We start from the raw sequence: 14,480 nt of genomic DNA on the forward strand, positions 1-14,480 counted from the left end.
CACACAGTAGGAATTAAACTCCCAAGGTTAAAAACTCATTGAGAGCAGCAAACTTTTGGATTAAGCTGATATTTGTGTTTAATTTGCCTTTATCTAAGTCTAAGTAACCTCATGGAAAAAGATGGGCGTAAAATAAGAATCCAGTAGGCTCTGGGAAAGTTTCTAAGGTAAGAGTAGGATTGTCCATCGAGCCAAGTCGAATCGAGGTGGGCCAACATTGGCTTGACTTGTCCATGCTCTCTTCAAGTATGAGCTCGAGCTCAGCCTCGAGCTTACCTTTGGAGCTTGACTTATTTGTCAAACCTTTCGAGTCGAGCTTAAGGTGAACTAGTGGATCAAGTCGAGGCGAGCTTACCTCAAGTCGAGTCAAGCCTACTCCCAACCCAGCACCATAACCTGCACCCAACTCAATTGACCCAACCCGCGCCCGACCCAACTCTCAAATCAAATATTCAATTTTATATATATATATATATATATAATATTAGATAAATTCATAGAGGTACATTGTTGTTGATGTTGAGAGAGAGAGAGAGACTGTGGAGCTCGGGTGCAGCAAGTTGGGTAAGGAAGGAAGATGGTAAGAAAGGGGCAGACGGGTAAAATGGGGTAACTTCAAAAAAAATATATTATTATTATTATTATTATTATTATTATTAGTGTGTGTGTGTGTAGGGAAAAGGTACTGTACGCTCAACCTTACTATAGCATCTCGTAAGGTCGAGTGGTGGCAGCACGTTGAGCGTCGGATGTGGGTTTTTGAAACCAATGGTTGAGATGTGAGCGCGGATTGAAGGAAGAAAACTAGTTTCACCAGTTATTGAGAAGTTGAGCACGTACACGACCGTTTAAAAGGGTGTTTTAGCCTAGCCGTCCAGCCCTCTTTCTCTACCTAAACTTCTGCAAGACCTCTCTCCCTCGATCCTTGTCACCAGAAACCCTTGTGTAGCCTCTCTCTCTCTCTCTCTCTCTCTCTCTCTCTCTCTCTCTCTCTTAATGCAACCCTGACCGTGCAACCCTCTCTCTCCCTCCTTCAATCCCTACCACCACAAGTAGGGACAACCCGCCCGCCGCCACTCTCTCTCTCTCCCTCTCCCCTATGCAGACCTCAAAGTGATTGGCTTAAGGTAAGGCTTCTGTTTTCTAATTGAGAATAACCAAGGATTTGCTTTTCTCTGCTTTTGTTATCTACTATGTATTAGAGAGAACTTCAGTACTTGAGATATATGGTTGGAGCGATCAGCCTGCCGAAGCAAATGACACTTATTGTGGGATAAGAAGCAGAGCAATGTATGAGGTTCATGTACCAATCAATAGGAATTATACCACCTCCACACCCATTTCATAGATATTTGATATGTCCTTGCATCGATGTGAACCTGCTTTCAATCATTTCTGATAGATCACCAAAAAGAAAAAGGTAAGAAAAGCTTCAAAAGTTGATAACAGATCTATGGCTTAAATCAGCTAGATAAGATATGATGCAATTATTTTGAAGAAGATGAATTAGATTTCTACTGTGAAACCACTATATTTAACTGGTTGAAAGATTATGTTCCACTTATATGTATTTACTTGCTTGGGTCTGTTCCTAACAGCCTACTTGTGACCTTGGTTTTGATGGTTTTTTGGCTGCAGTCGGGTAGGTCCCATCCATGATAGGGTGGGACACTCAATTCTTCTGTCCTCATGTTGTTCTCCTCGTGTCATTTTCCTCTAAAATCCTAAGCTTGTATCTTACCTATATTAAAAATCCCTAGGGGAATTGTTCTTAGTTTGTGATCTGTGCTGATTGTGCTACTCAATCCAATCAGACTATTCTAATCCAGCGGCAAATCTTTGCTAATTGTGCTACACAATCTAATGAGACTACTCTAATCTAACAGCAAATTTGTATTAATTATGCTATTAAATCCTATCAGACTACTCTAATCTGGCAAGCTAGATTAGCAATAGACAACAAGGGGGCGTTTGTATTGCAAGTTAATTTACATAAGCTACTTATGCCTCAAGTAGCTTACTTTGGTTAAGTATGTTTGGTAAACAACTTATCAGCTAAAAAGCATAAAAGTGTACTTGGTTCCCAACATCAAATTAATACTTATCCCTCAAGTTTGATTGGTCCACCCTTAATATCCATCGTCTGTCAGATTAATACTTTAGTAGTATTAGCTTCAAGGCAAGAGGTTCAAATTGCAATAAAATGGCATCTCGCAATGGGGCTCATGCATCGCCCTGCTTCTATTCATTCAAATGATATCTGCCTTCTTTTAATGCATACACCCTGTTTTCTACCTTTGGTATTAGATCAGTATAAAAAGTTTTAATTGAAGTGGACCAGAGTTTGTAACGCCCTGGAATTCGGGGGTCGTGCATACACTCAACTCCCGAGTTCTCGGGGTCACTTATGACCAGTTTTCATTAATATGCACTTAAATCAAGTATTAAATGTGCAGCCTAGAATTTCCTGGAACATGAGGCACCAACACACATGTCTACTGAAATAAGGAGATCAAGTGTATATATATATATATATATATACAAGTCCAAAAGAATATAAATAGGTCGCACCAGGCGTTGCCCAACAAAATCATAAAAGAATGATATGTCCAAAAGAATAGGGCTGAGCCCACAACTCAGCGATCTAAATTCCACCCGTCAAGCTGATGGAAAGCCACCCATTAATTGAAAGTAGGACAACTCATCCTCCTTGTCTAAGCGCGCGTCGACAGGCTCCTCGTACTCCTCATCGCCTGCAACTACAGTAGAGTCTGGTTGGTGTTTTAAAACACCGTCCCAAAGTGGGAGTGAATGATCAATACAGTGGGTAATATTAGTCTTAAGTTGTAATAAGCATCAGTTATAACATGAATTTAATGAAAACCATTCATTCATAAACAACTAACTACTCTAATTAATGCATGTGCATGATGGATAATATGATGCATGCCCTCGCTACAATACTCCCTCGAGCGACTCCATCTAACGATTGCATATGAACGATACTCCCTCAGAGTGACCTCGACTGCTAAGTCACCACCCTAGCTAGTGCGATGCAATGCGATAGTGTTAGCCGAGTTCTTAGTTAAGCTCATTCATCCAGTGGGTTGGGGATTCTACTACACCCTACATATTAAATGCCTGAACTAGCGAGGTCGAGACCCTCAATATGTGAGGCCAAGGCCCCGCGGTCCTTAATCCTGTCGAGTTTTCCATCCCCGAATTCAAGCACATGGGGAGTGCCGAGAGAAAGGGATCACTCGCGATCACTACAAGGAGGCGCGACACCCTAGCGTAGGCCGACGCTCAGACACAGCGTCCCATTCCACCATGTCCGGCTCACGAGGCAGTGGACCAGTTTTGAATTTGATTATTGATGGGCTACAACGGTTGTAGGGTGTTCCAGGTTCCATACATAAGTGAGCATACAGGGTTAACAAACAAGGTTGGTCAGTAAGTAGGCTGGACAGCAAGAGTCAGGCGAGCACGTGACAAATGATATCGAGCGTAAGAGGCCCATGTAATCGAACTACTACCGCCCATGCGCACCCGCCCAAATCCATGGGTTTAGCCTCAGGGTAGCCCTACTAATGGAACAACCGTCTCTCCTCGTGTTTCCTGACCAACCCAAAAGTTTGAGAACGGTTCATAACATGCCAACCATCAAGGCGATCAACTAGCATAACAGTATCATGTTCACATACATCTGAACATATGGTTCAAATACTCCTAACAAGCAAGCTACAACATCATGAACAAGGTGCATGTAAGTGGTGTAGATTAGGGAGGAAGTTAAACACTTCCTACACCTCACGGGATCAAATACACAAGAGTAATAAATTATACACACTAGGAAGCAACACATATGAGAGGAATCAAATAAACATGAGCATGTAATAATTCATATACCAAATCATGTGAGAGGTAAGATCAACATCAAATGAAAACTAAATATGCAAATCCTTACAATTCCAATAATATACCATTCCTAGGTTTCCACTAGATTCTTCAATACACCATCTCAAACAAACAAAATTATTAAACTTCTACTATAATTGGTGCAGTCCACCTAAGGATAATAGTCTACACCTATGGATCATTGGAGAGTTGAAAAACGACCTAGGAATGCGAATTTTGGGGTCGATCGGTCGGAATCCCTAAAGCAATCATTGGTATGTTAGATTTCCATGTAAATCCCCTCTCATCATAAGGGTTTCAAGAAAAAGGGGCGATGGATCTTACCTAGACAATTAACGGAATGAAAGGGAGGTCGTGGATGAGGGTTTCTTCTTGGAGAAGAGGTAGGGAGTTGTGGGGTTTGATTTCCTTAGGCCCCACCTCGATCTAAGGTCCACCAAACTCTCCTTTACACCCTCTTTCTCTCCTCTTTGCTCATTTGCTCTCTCTTTACTCCTTAGTGGTTGTAGTAAAGGAGGGAGTTATGAGAGAGTTAGGGCTTTATTTCCTAGACTTGGGCCCTTTGGCCTTAAGTTTCCTTAAATGCCCACAATGGCCCTTTAGAAATTTATATTGGCTTTGGGGCGGCCCTAACACCCCTTTAGCCACCAAATTTGGTGTGTAGGTGCCTTATGGCCCGATGAGGGGCCATATAAAATTTGGGAACAAACGGATGAACAGATATAGGGTTTGATCATACAGTTCCGACCTTTAAGTGGTCTATTCCGGTTGTTGGGGTAGTTCTGATGGCCCCCTGGCCATGAAACTTATACAATAGGTGCTCCATGGCCCGATGAAGGGCCATGCAAAATTTGAGAATGATCGAATATGGGGTTTGGTCGCACGGGTCCGATTTGTGATCAACGGTCCGTTCCATGATCGGGTCCCAGAGTTTATGGACGGGCGTAGAAAAATACATTAGACCTTCACCATAAACATAGAAGAGATCCGGCGATTGTAAAGCCTGGTATCTCAGTTTTATTTACAAGTGCTAGATTCCAATTCTGGTACTGGTGGGGTGCATTTGGCGAGTGCCAGATTCCACTTCTGGGTGTCCACTGGGTCCGTTGTCCGCAATGGCCCACAAGCCTAGTAAGATTTATACTTTTCTAAATTTTTATAATTTTTGACCTTCCCACGTCGCGGTATAACCTGCACGGGCTGTTGCTAAGTGTAAACGGCCATCTGGCTTAATGGCCCTCACTTGGTCCTGTCATGATCCATCTGGTCTATTCAATTGAGTTAATCTTAGATTAATTTATTTGTGGTATCTCACCACGAGTGGCTTAAACAAATGGTCCTGCGGAAAATCCTACGTGGACGCCCCAGGACACTGTTCTGGTTGGACGAGACGTTACAAATTTATTTTTGGTAAAACGTAGAAGATTGGACAAACCTGATGAGTGGATTGGATATTACACCTATGTGCAATGCTGACATATGTGTGGCACGTATACAAGCTTTATTGCATTGGCATGTGCTCATAGCAAAGCTCCTAATTATGTTAGAAAGCATGGAAACTACAGATTCTGCAGAACGTCAAGTAGGGAGCATGAAGACTATGAAGTCATAGACTTATCTCTTTCTCCCTTATAGAGTAATAGCTTATTTTCGCACCTTAGATTTATCCATTCACCAAAGTTTAGGTTCGTTCGGTAAAATCTGCTGATAATGCAGCTATCTAGTTGTTAATCTTTAATGAGTGCTTTTCTCATATATTTCCTATAATCTATTCTGTGTTTCTTTTCCCAATTATTTATCTCCACTTTTTACACACCACCTTCAAGTTTGATGAGTAATGGTTTGATATATACAGTTTTCTGTTTTACTATTTTGCAGCCATTTTTTCCACTATTTCAGCAGCAAGACCTCGGGCTGATATTGCATACTGTATCTATCCACTTGCCAGACGTCTCGACAAGACACATAATTGGGCGGTATGTGTCCACTATGCACCATATCAGAGCATTCGAACAGCTACCATTTTGTTTATTTTTCAAAAGTCAAATCCATTGACGATGTGAACAGATCTTTGATATGTATGTAGTGCCTGAAATTTGGACAATAGATTTTTGAGACCTTGTAATGATGCATTTCGCACCAACTTCATCATGATCATGATCATCGATTTTTATTTTTTTTTTGCTGCTATCATTCTCTCTCTTTTGCATGTAAATTTCACTGGAAATCTCTGTTAGAAACTGCCAACCCAAGTGCCGCTACTGCTTCTAATTGTGCCTCTCAATCCTGTTCCCGCTCCAACATCCTAGCTCTCTATACTCTATACTTCCTCGCATTTCAAAATAGACTAAGCATCGTGGAGCCAAATGCGAAATTCATTGCTAGGGAGCCAAATGAACATGGAGTAAGTAGGTGAAAGGTGAACTTGGCATATGATCCATGATATAACTCTGGCTAGAATTGGGTTTGGTCCATGTATACTCATCAGGGGTCGCTTGGCCCTTTTTTTTTTTCTTTTTTTTTAATGTTTTTGTTTTTGTTTTTTGCATGTCATGGGCCCATGCCAAGTTTGGGCCTAAGTTTTACTTTGCCGATGGGGCTTGGACATACATCAGCCAGACCTTTCGTCAAGCCTAGTTCCCAAGGAGAATTGCTTTGAAGTTTCACATCTGCTTCTATTTTTCTCAATGTTTTTGAAATCATTTCTTTTCCTTGTAGACTCCATAAACTTTTTCTTTGATCTAAACCCTTTTTTCTTCTTCTTCCTATTTTAGGATGACTCAGAATGTATGGGTTGAGGCAACAAAGTTGGATGACATGTTTGTGCAAGTCGAAGAAACCCAAGAATCTGTTAGACTTGCACTTTTAAACTGTTTCATGGATTTTGCAGGTATGCTTGACTGTTGCAATTTAAAGTTTCAGACTGCAAAATGTGATTTGTGCATTTTAGTTTGATGCCTAGATTTATTTGGTATTGAAATAATGAGATTTTATTTTGATCACTTCCATCAGGTTATCTAGAGCGGATAGGGAGTGGACTCTCTCAAAGTAATTGTAAACTTATTGTTGTGTATATATATATATATATATATAGGGAAAAGGTACTATGCACTCGACCTCACGATAAGCTCCCATGAGGTCGAGCTGTGTGGGCCCCACCGTGATGCGTGTTGACCATCAACACCGTGCATTTGATGGGTCCCCTTTAAATTATGGGATATCCCAAAAATCAGCAGTATACGGAACTCAGGTGGGCCATACCATCTAAAATCATGTGAAGACACCGTTAAAACATATAAAAGCACTTGGTGGGGCCCACCTGAGTTTTGAATGCTGCTGAAACTTGGTCTGAACCCTCATCCAAGTGGGACACACATAATGGATGGGCTGGATTTTCAAACCACATCTCGGTGGGCCCAAAAAATGATTATGAATGTTTTAATGGTGCACGACCCCTCCCCACTTCTGCATGTGGTGTGGCCCACACAACTCACGGATTGACTTGATTTTTGAGACCTAGGCCCACAATGGAATGGTGCATCTGACTGATGGGGTAGATGTTTGAAACGCATCACGGTGGGGCCCACATAGCTCGACCTCATGGGACGGACTCATGAGGTCGAGCGCATAGTACCTTTTCCCATATATATATATATATATAAAGTTGTACAATAATTTTGGAGAAATTGTGCTGGAAGTGTAGTGGAGAAATGGGTCCGCTCATTTTTGGGCGTAACTCCTGATCGTATGGGGAAACTTTTGGATGTTTCGTCAAGTGACCTTGGTAGTCCTATGTATGCACTCCAAAATCCAGAAGGTAGGGCATGCTTAATGTGCATGTATAAATTTTTGGTGCAATGCCAAACATGATTAATTGAAATTTTTGCACGGAACTTTTGTGCACAACTTCAACTTGACAAATTTTGGGATTTGATTTCCGATCACATGAGACGAATTTCCAGAAATATGTATAGTTTAGAAATTTAAAGTGGTGGCCCCCAACATATTATGTAGCGAAATGTACACATAGCTACGGATAATATGTGTAGCTAAAAGTAGAACGAAATCCGTAGCAATATGCTGAAGCTAGTAATATTACCGATTCCAGAAATAAGGCTACGGCTAATATCCGTAGCTATTTCATATTTTTAAGAAAAAAATTATAATAATGTGACGTCTCTTACCATTGCTAGTAAATGCCCTGATTGATCAACTCATCTAAGCTAATACAGATAAAGACTTCATGGCTTACAAACCCATAACAGTACGGATGAACTTGAGAAAAAGAGAAATAATCCACGAATAAAAGAAAGAAAAAACCATGAAGATCACCTGTCTCAAGAATCCAAGCCATTCCCCATTAGGTGAGTGGATCACAAACCAGCATTGGGTCAGTCCAATGGAGTGGCCCACCTGTTTGAGTGTACCAACCTACTTTTGCATTAGCTGATAATCATGTTGGACCCCACTGTTCACATTGGCTTGTATTTCATACACAAGCAACCCACTAATGGTCTAACTTAGTATGCAGCCAGCCATATGCAATTAGTTCTTCCCATGCATTATTTGCCAACATGGTGTTTTCCTTTTGATGAAAATGATTTATCGCAATCCAATTCGACCGACCATCCAAACACACCATTGCATTAGAATCAATATGATGAAAGCGAAAATTTCATTTGCTTCGGCAGGCTGATCACTCCAACCATATATCTCAAGTACTGAAGTTCTCTCTAATACATAGTAGATAACAAAAGCAGAGAAAAGCAAATCCTTGGTTATTCTTAATTTACCTTATGCCGATCACTTTGAGGTCTGCACAGGGGAGAGGGAGAGAGAGAGAGGTGGCGGCAGGCAGGTTCTCCCTACTTGTGGTGGTAGGGATTGAAGGAGGGAGAGAGGGTTGCATTGAGAGAGAGAGAGAGAGAGAGAGGCTACAAGGGGCGTCTGGTGACAGGGATTGAGGGAGAGAGGGTTGCTTGCAGAAGTTTAGGGAGAGAAAGAGGGCTGGATGGCTAGGGTAAAACACCCTTTTAAACGGCCGTGTATGTGCTTGGCTTCTCAATAACTGGTGAAACCAGTTTTCTTCCTTCAATCCACGCTCACATCTCAACTTTGGTTTTAAAAACCCACATCCAATGCTCAACATGCTGCCACCACTCGACCTGACGGGATGCTACAGTAAGGTCAAGCGTACAATACCTTTTCCCATATATATATATATATATATATATATATATTCGAGTTGAGCTGAGCGATTAACCTCGAGCTTCTATCCGAGCCGAGTTTGAGTCGAGTTGAGTGAAGATCCACTATGATTGATCGAACTCGGCTCGTTTTCAAAACGAGCCGAGTTATATGAAGCTTGGCTCATCTCGAGTTGTCGTTCAAACCGAGTCAAGCCGAGTAAGCTTTTCAAGCGAGCTTAGCTTGTGTACTGCCTTATGTGAGAGTTATTCGGCTGGTATAATGAGCCTTGGATCTGGCTTACTTTTGGACTGATATCCTAAAATGATACGGAAAAATGGATTCACAGTGCTGCTAAACTCATAAATCCCGATGGTCCGTCATAGGCTGAGCTCTGATAGGCTAATGCCTATTAAGGATCCAGTGGGCTCTAAGAAAGTTTCTAAGGTGAGAGTTATTGGCTTCTTTACGTAGTATGATGAGCCTTGGATCTGTCTCACTTTTAGACTAATCTCTTAAGATGATATGGAAAAATGGATTCACGGTGCTGCTAAACTTATAAATCCCAATGATTCCTTTGAGCCCTTAGCTTGTTCTGAGCTCAAGATGGGGTAGTACCTAATCTGTGTAGACATTAATTCGTCCGGATCAGACGAAAAGTTCTTTTCATTGTACACTTGCCACATGTCAAGCACAATATATTTCTATATCTCTAATGCAGCTTTTGACTCTGAATTTATTTGTTAAAATCACATTATTAGTATAAAAAAACTTATAAAAGGCTCATTCCCATCTCTGATAGGTATCGTTCCACTAATCACATCTTGCTGCCTCGCTTATAATATAGCTAACACCACATGTAAGACCCGTATCCTAGCCTGTTCTATTCCATAAACTTCCGTGGTCCTCCCAGTCGAATTTCGACGACCTGCGACGCGTAGATAACATTGGCGCACGCTCTTGAGTCACATCCTGTAAACCCAAGCCGACTCAAAACGAGACCTATGTCATTGCGACCACGGCATCGCCGCGGTTTCGACGACGCGTCTCGTGCGTCAATGCGATGCTCAGATTATGAGATCCGGCCCGTGCATTATCTAGGTCGTTGATCGCTTGATCGTGGGACCCACCTACCCCTATTGTTGTACTTCCCTAGAAAAAAATAATTACTATGATGTCACCCTAGGGGTGACATCACCCTACCCTACCACCTTACCTTTCCTTTCCCCATAAGTCAAACTCATTAATTCCCATTACCTCACCATCCCTCTCTCCCATCACTCCCTTACATCATTTCTTTCTTTCACTTCTCTCCATTCCAAGCAATCCCTCCATGGAGCAACCCACGTCCATGGCTCCCATGAGAGAGCTAGTGTGGCCCACCTCCCTATCTCCCATCTCCACCATCCAATGATCATCTCCACCATCAAAATTGTTTCTTTGGGGCTCTATCATGCATTGGCGGAAGAAGGAAGAAGAGATCTCGAGGTGGGTGCTTCTCTCTCTCTCTCCTTCTCATTTTTCTTTTTTTTCTTGTGTGATGTGTGGCCCACTTGGATGAACCCCACATTGAGGTATGTTTTACCCAAACCGTCCAAGTCACGTGGGCCCTACCTTATGGCGGTGGAAACACAAGTATCGGTTTGATTTAAATCAGGTGGGCCTCGTTCATGTGAGGACCCACTTTGATGAAATATAGCCACATCGGCATGGGACCCACCATTGTGTTTATGTATGCCGTCCAGCGTCTGGACGTGAGGGTGGCTAACGTGAAGTGTGTGTTTTGGCATTGGCGTGTGCTATCTGTACAAAAAATATATATATGTGCTTTGCTTTTAAAGTTTAGGGTGGGTCACTCATATAGGCCCTACCTTGATTCATAGAACTAATCTACACCGTCCATCCCATTCCTTAGCCTATTTTAAGCGTTGAACCGAAATTTGAGACCGATCTGATAATCAAACGGGCCATACCATAGGAAATAGTGGTACTGCCATTAAAACCCACCGTGATTCTTCTATGCATCAAAAATATGTTGCATATTGGTCTCAATAGGTTGGTTTGAGGCCGTAGAACACAATAGACGGGTTGGATTTTTCAAATCCAGACCTTATATATGAAAAACCGCAGGAAATTAAAAAAAAAAAGAAGAAGGGAGATTTGGCAGCAGCGCCTGCTGCTGCCGATGACGCCAGCAGCGTCTCTGCCTAGCGGACGCCAAAACAGGCAGGGATCACGGGTCCCAGCCGTGGGTCCCACCGTGATGTGTGTGAACATCAGAACCGTGCATTTGGCGGGTCTCCCTCCCGGCTATGGCCTACCCAAAAATCAGCCGTATACGGAACTTAGGTGGGCCATATCATCTAAAATCATGTGGAAACATGCCTAAACATATAAAATCATTTGGTGGGGTCTACCTGAGAGTTGGATGTGATTGAAACTTGGTTTGGACTCCTAATTTTATGGGACACATATAATGGATGGAGTAGATCTTGTTAATGAGGGTCCCACCTAAGATAAAAGAAAAAAAATAATAATGACAATAAGTTTGCATGTATATGCATAGACGTCTCTGGACGTCCAACGTGAAATAGGGAGCCCACCCCCCATTGGCCTCAATTGTGGACACTTCTGTGTTGTATAATCTACAACTATGCAGTTAATTTAATAGGTCCCCATTTTTTAATCCTTGGTTCCAAACATCAGTCATAAACAGTTTTATGATGGCCCACACCATCAACTTTCATGCGGTGGTGTGCCAATCCACATGGAATCAACTGCTGGGATCCTTTCTTCTGAGCTTCGTGCACTATTTATAAGTGAGAAGATCGTGTCTTTGAGGGCTAGAGTGCTCTTCGACTAGTCGAAGATAAATATTTGAAAAATCCGGCGGGATATGCTCGACCGTTCTACGTGTCGTAGCCCTCCTACGATCGGTCGTAGCCCTCCTACGATCGGTCGGAGGTCACCTACGATCGGTCGTAGGTTTCCTTCGATCGATCGTAGGTCCTGCAAAGGTTCTCTGGACTTCGAGTCGTAGATTGTACGACTGGTCGGATCGTCGACACTTCCGACTAGTCGAATAGATTTCAGGACTAGTCGAAGGCTAACATATTTTGTCCGGAATTTGTAACAAACTTACGATCGATCCAGGAATTCTTAGACTGGTCGAAGCAAGTCTAGGACTAGTCGAAAAAGCCTTAGGACTAGTCGAAGAACAGACCAATCATATGTAAAATAACATTCGGCTTATGTATTCGAAATGACCTACTTCTAAGGTCATCCTATGGTCAAACAAACCTCAATCATGAAGTATGGACATTGAAACAAGAGACCATGAAGAATGAGCCTTGAAGTCTTGATGTAGACTAAACCTTGAAGTAGCTCAATCTTGAAAGTGGCTTGAGTTTCAGCTTGAGTCTTGAGTTCAGCTTGACTTTCAACTTGAGTCTTGAGTTCAGCTTGAGTCTTGCCTTGTAATTTCTTTTTCTTTTCAGCTTGAGTCTTGTGAGCAGTTCTTTCATTCAAGATCTTGAGCTTTGCTTGTTGTGAGCTTAGGTTGTTTATGAGAGAGCTTCACTTATGCAAGTTATATATAACAGAGTATAATAGTGATTTTGGCACTACAAATTTGACAACAAACAGGGATAGAAACTATAGCACTTACAATCTCCCCCTTTGTCAAATTAGTGACAAAACACATAACCATGATAAAAAGTAAAACAACTGGTTAATACTTACCTGCAAACAGATAATAAGCTCAAACATATATTCTCCTTGACACCCCACTGCTCAAACATATATTCTCCTTGACACCCCACTCCCCCTGAGTAACATAACCAATGCTACTCCTCTCACAATCACAGTAAAGGAAGTCATGAGAGGAAACATGAGGAAGTAAGAGAATAAGAGGAACTCAAGATAGCATCACATATATCCAGCATTACATCAAGAACAAATATTCAGCATAAAATATAAATAGAATCCAAATCAAAATCAGTCAAGTGCTAAGTAAGAAAGTTATTACATACAAAAAGTCTCATAGAAACTAGTCAAAACTAGAACTTGAAGATGGAGCAGGAATAGAAGGATCCAGTTGGTGCATGCCTTTGTTCAAGCGCCTAAGATATTTGCGCATATACTTGAATTGCAAATCATGAGCAACAGACATGTTTTCCAACTTAACATTTATATCCTTAACTCTACCTTCTAATGCACTCAGACGTGCATCAACATCAGATGGTACAAAATCTGGATCATTAGCTGAGTCAGAATCCAGTTCCTCAAAAATGTCATCCATATTAATATCAACACCAGCTTCTTCAGGACCACCACCACCACCACCACCTTGTTCAGGAAGCAGATCCAACTTCATCTTATTAATATTTGTATTGTTGAAGATCAGATGATGGATAGGTGCTTCATCAACAGGCATATCGACTAACATATGAGTAGCCAATACAGTCATAAAGTATGCAAATGGAATGTCACTATGACCAGGATGGAGTCGAAACTGAAGAATAAAATGACAGATTAAGGAAGGCAAACAAATCTGAGTACCATTTGAGATAGCATGGATAACACGAACCATAAAAGAAGTCAGGTCAGATTTATTACCCGAACGAGGATACAGATTAGACACAAAGATTCTGTGGAGAATTCTGTATTTAGGTAACAAATACCTTGCGGGAAGCGCATTCCCTTTTTGAATCCATTGAACATCCATATTGCACAAGTCTTTAGTTAGCATATGTTTTTCAGCCATTGAGGGTTTATCAGTCAAGTTATGAATTGGAATACCCTCATCATTCACAGGAATTTCCATAAGGGCTGAAATTAAATGACGATCAACGTCAAATGGCCCTTCTCTAGTAGAAATTTGGAAAGTTAAATTATCCTGTGAAAATGCACTAATACATGAAAACATGGATTGGGCAATTGACCGGTATGCAGGCCCACCCCAATGCAATAAGTTAGTCCAACCTACAGCTTCAAGCATAGGAAGGATGACAAATGGAGCAATGTGATTGACATCAACAGGATGTTCAACGATAACCTTACGAGATCTAATGTCCCTAACAAATAATGGATCATCATTAGGAACAAGAAGATGACGTTTAGATATAGGGGTAGATCTGGAGGAAGAAGAAGGACCACGTGAAGTAATTTTTCTTCCTCTAGAAGCCATTTGCAATAAGGAATTAAAGGAATAAAGAAGTTGCAAAGGATTGAGAAGAGGGTTTGCTCAAAACAGATTTTTCACAACCCAAACCCCAAATCTCAATGATTTTCAAGATAGAAAGCTTCAAGAGAGAAAAGGAAGCAATCTTGACACAAATATGCAAGAAAAACGGATTTGGAACACTAACCTTGAA

General features: G+C 41.5%; 1 long non-coding RNA gene across 1 annotated transcript; it reads left to right on the forward strand.

Annotated features, from left to right (window-relative positions):
• The first annotated feature begins 949 nt into the window (after positions 1-949).
• Positions 950-1,419, forward strand: LOC131220508 (uncharacterized). Its single transcript, XR_009158642.1, has 2 exons — positions 950-1,127; positions 1,203-1,419. It is a non-coding gene; the product is annotated as an uncharacterized LOC131220508 (long non-coding RNA).
• The last annotated feature ends 13,061 nt before the right edge of the window (positions 1,420-14,480 follow it).

Source organism: Magnolia sinica, chromosome 12 (genome assembly GCF_029962835.1).
Source record: "Magnolia sinica isolate HGM2019 chromosome 12, MsV1, whole genome shotgun sequence".
Taxonomy (NCBI): Eukaryota; Viridiplantae; Streptophyta; class Magnoliopsida; order Magnoliales; family Magnoliaceae; genus Magnolia; species Magnolia sinica.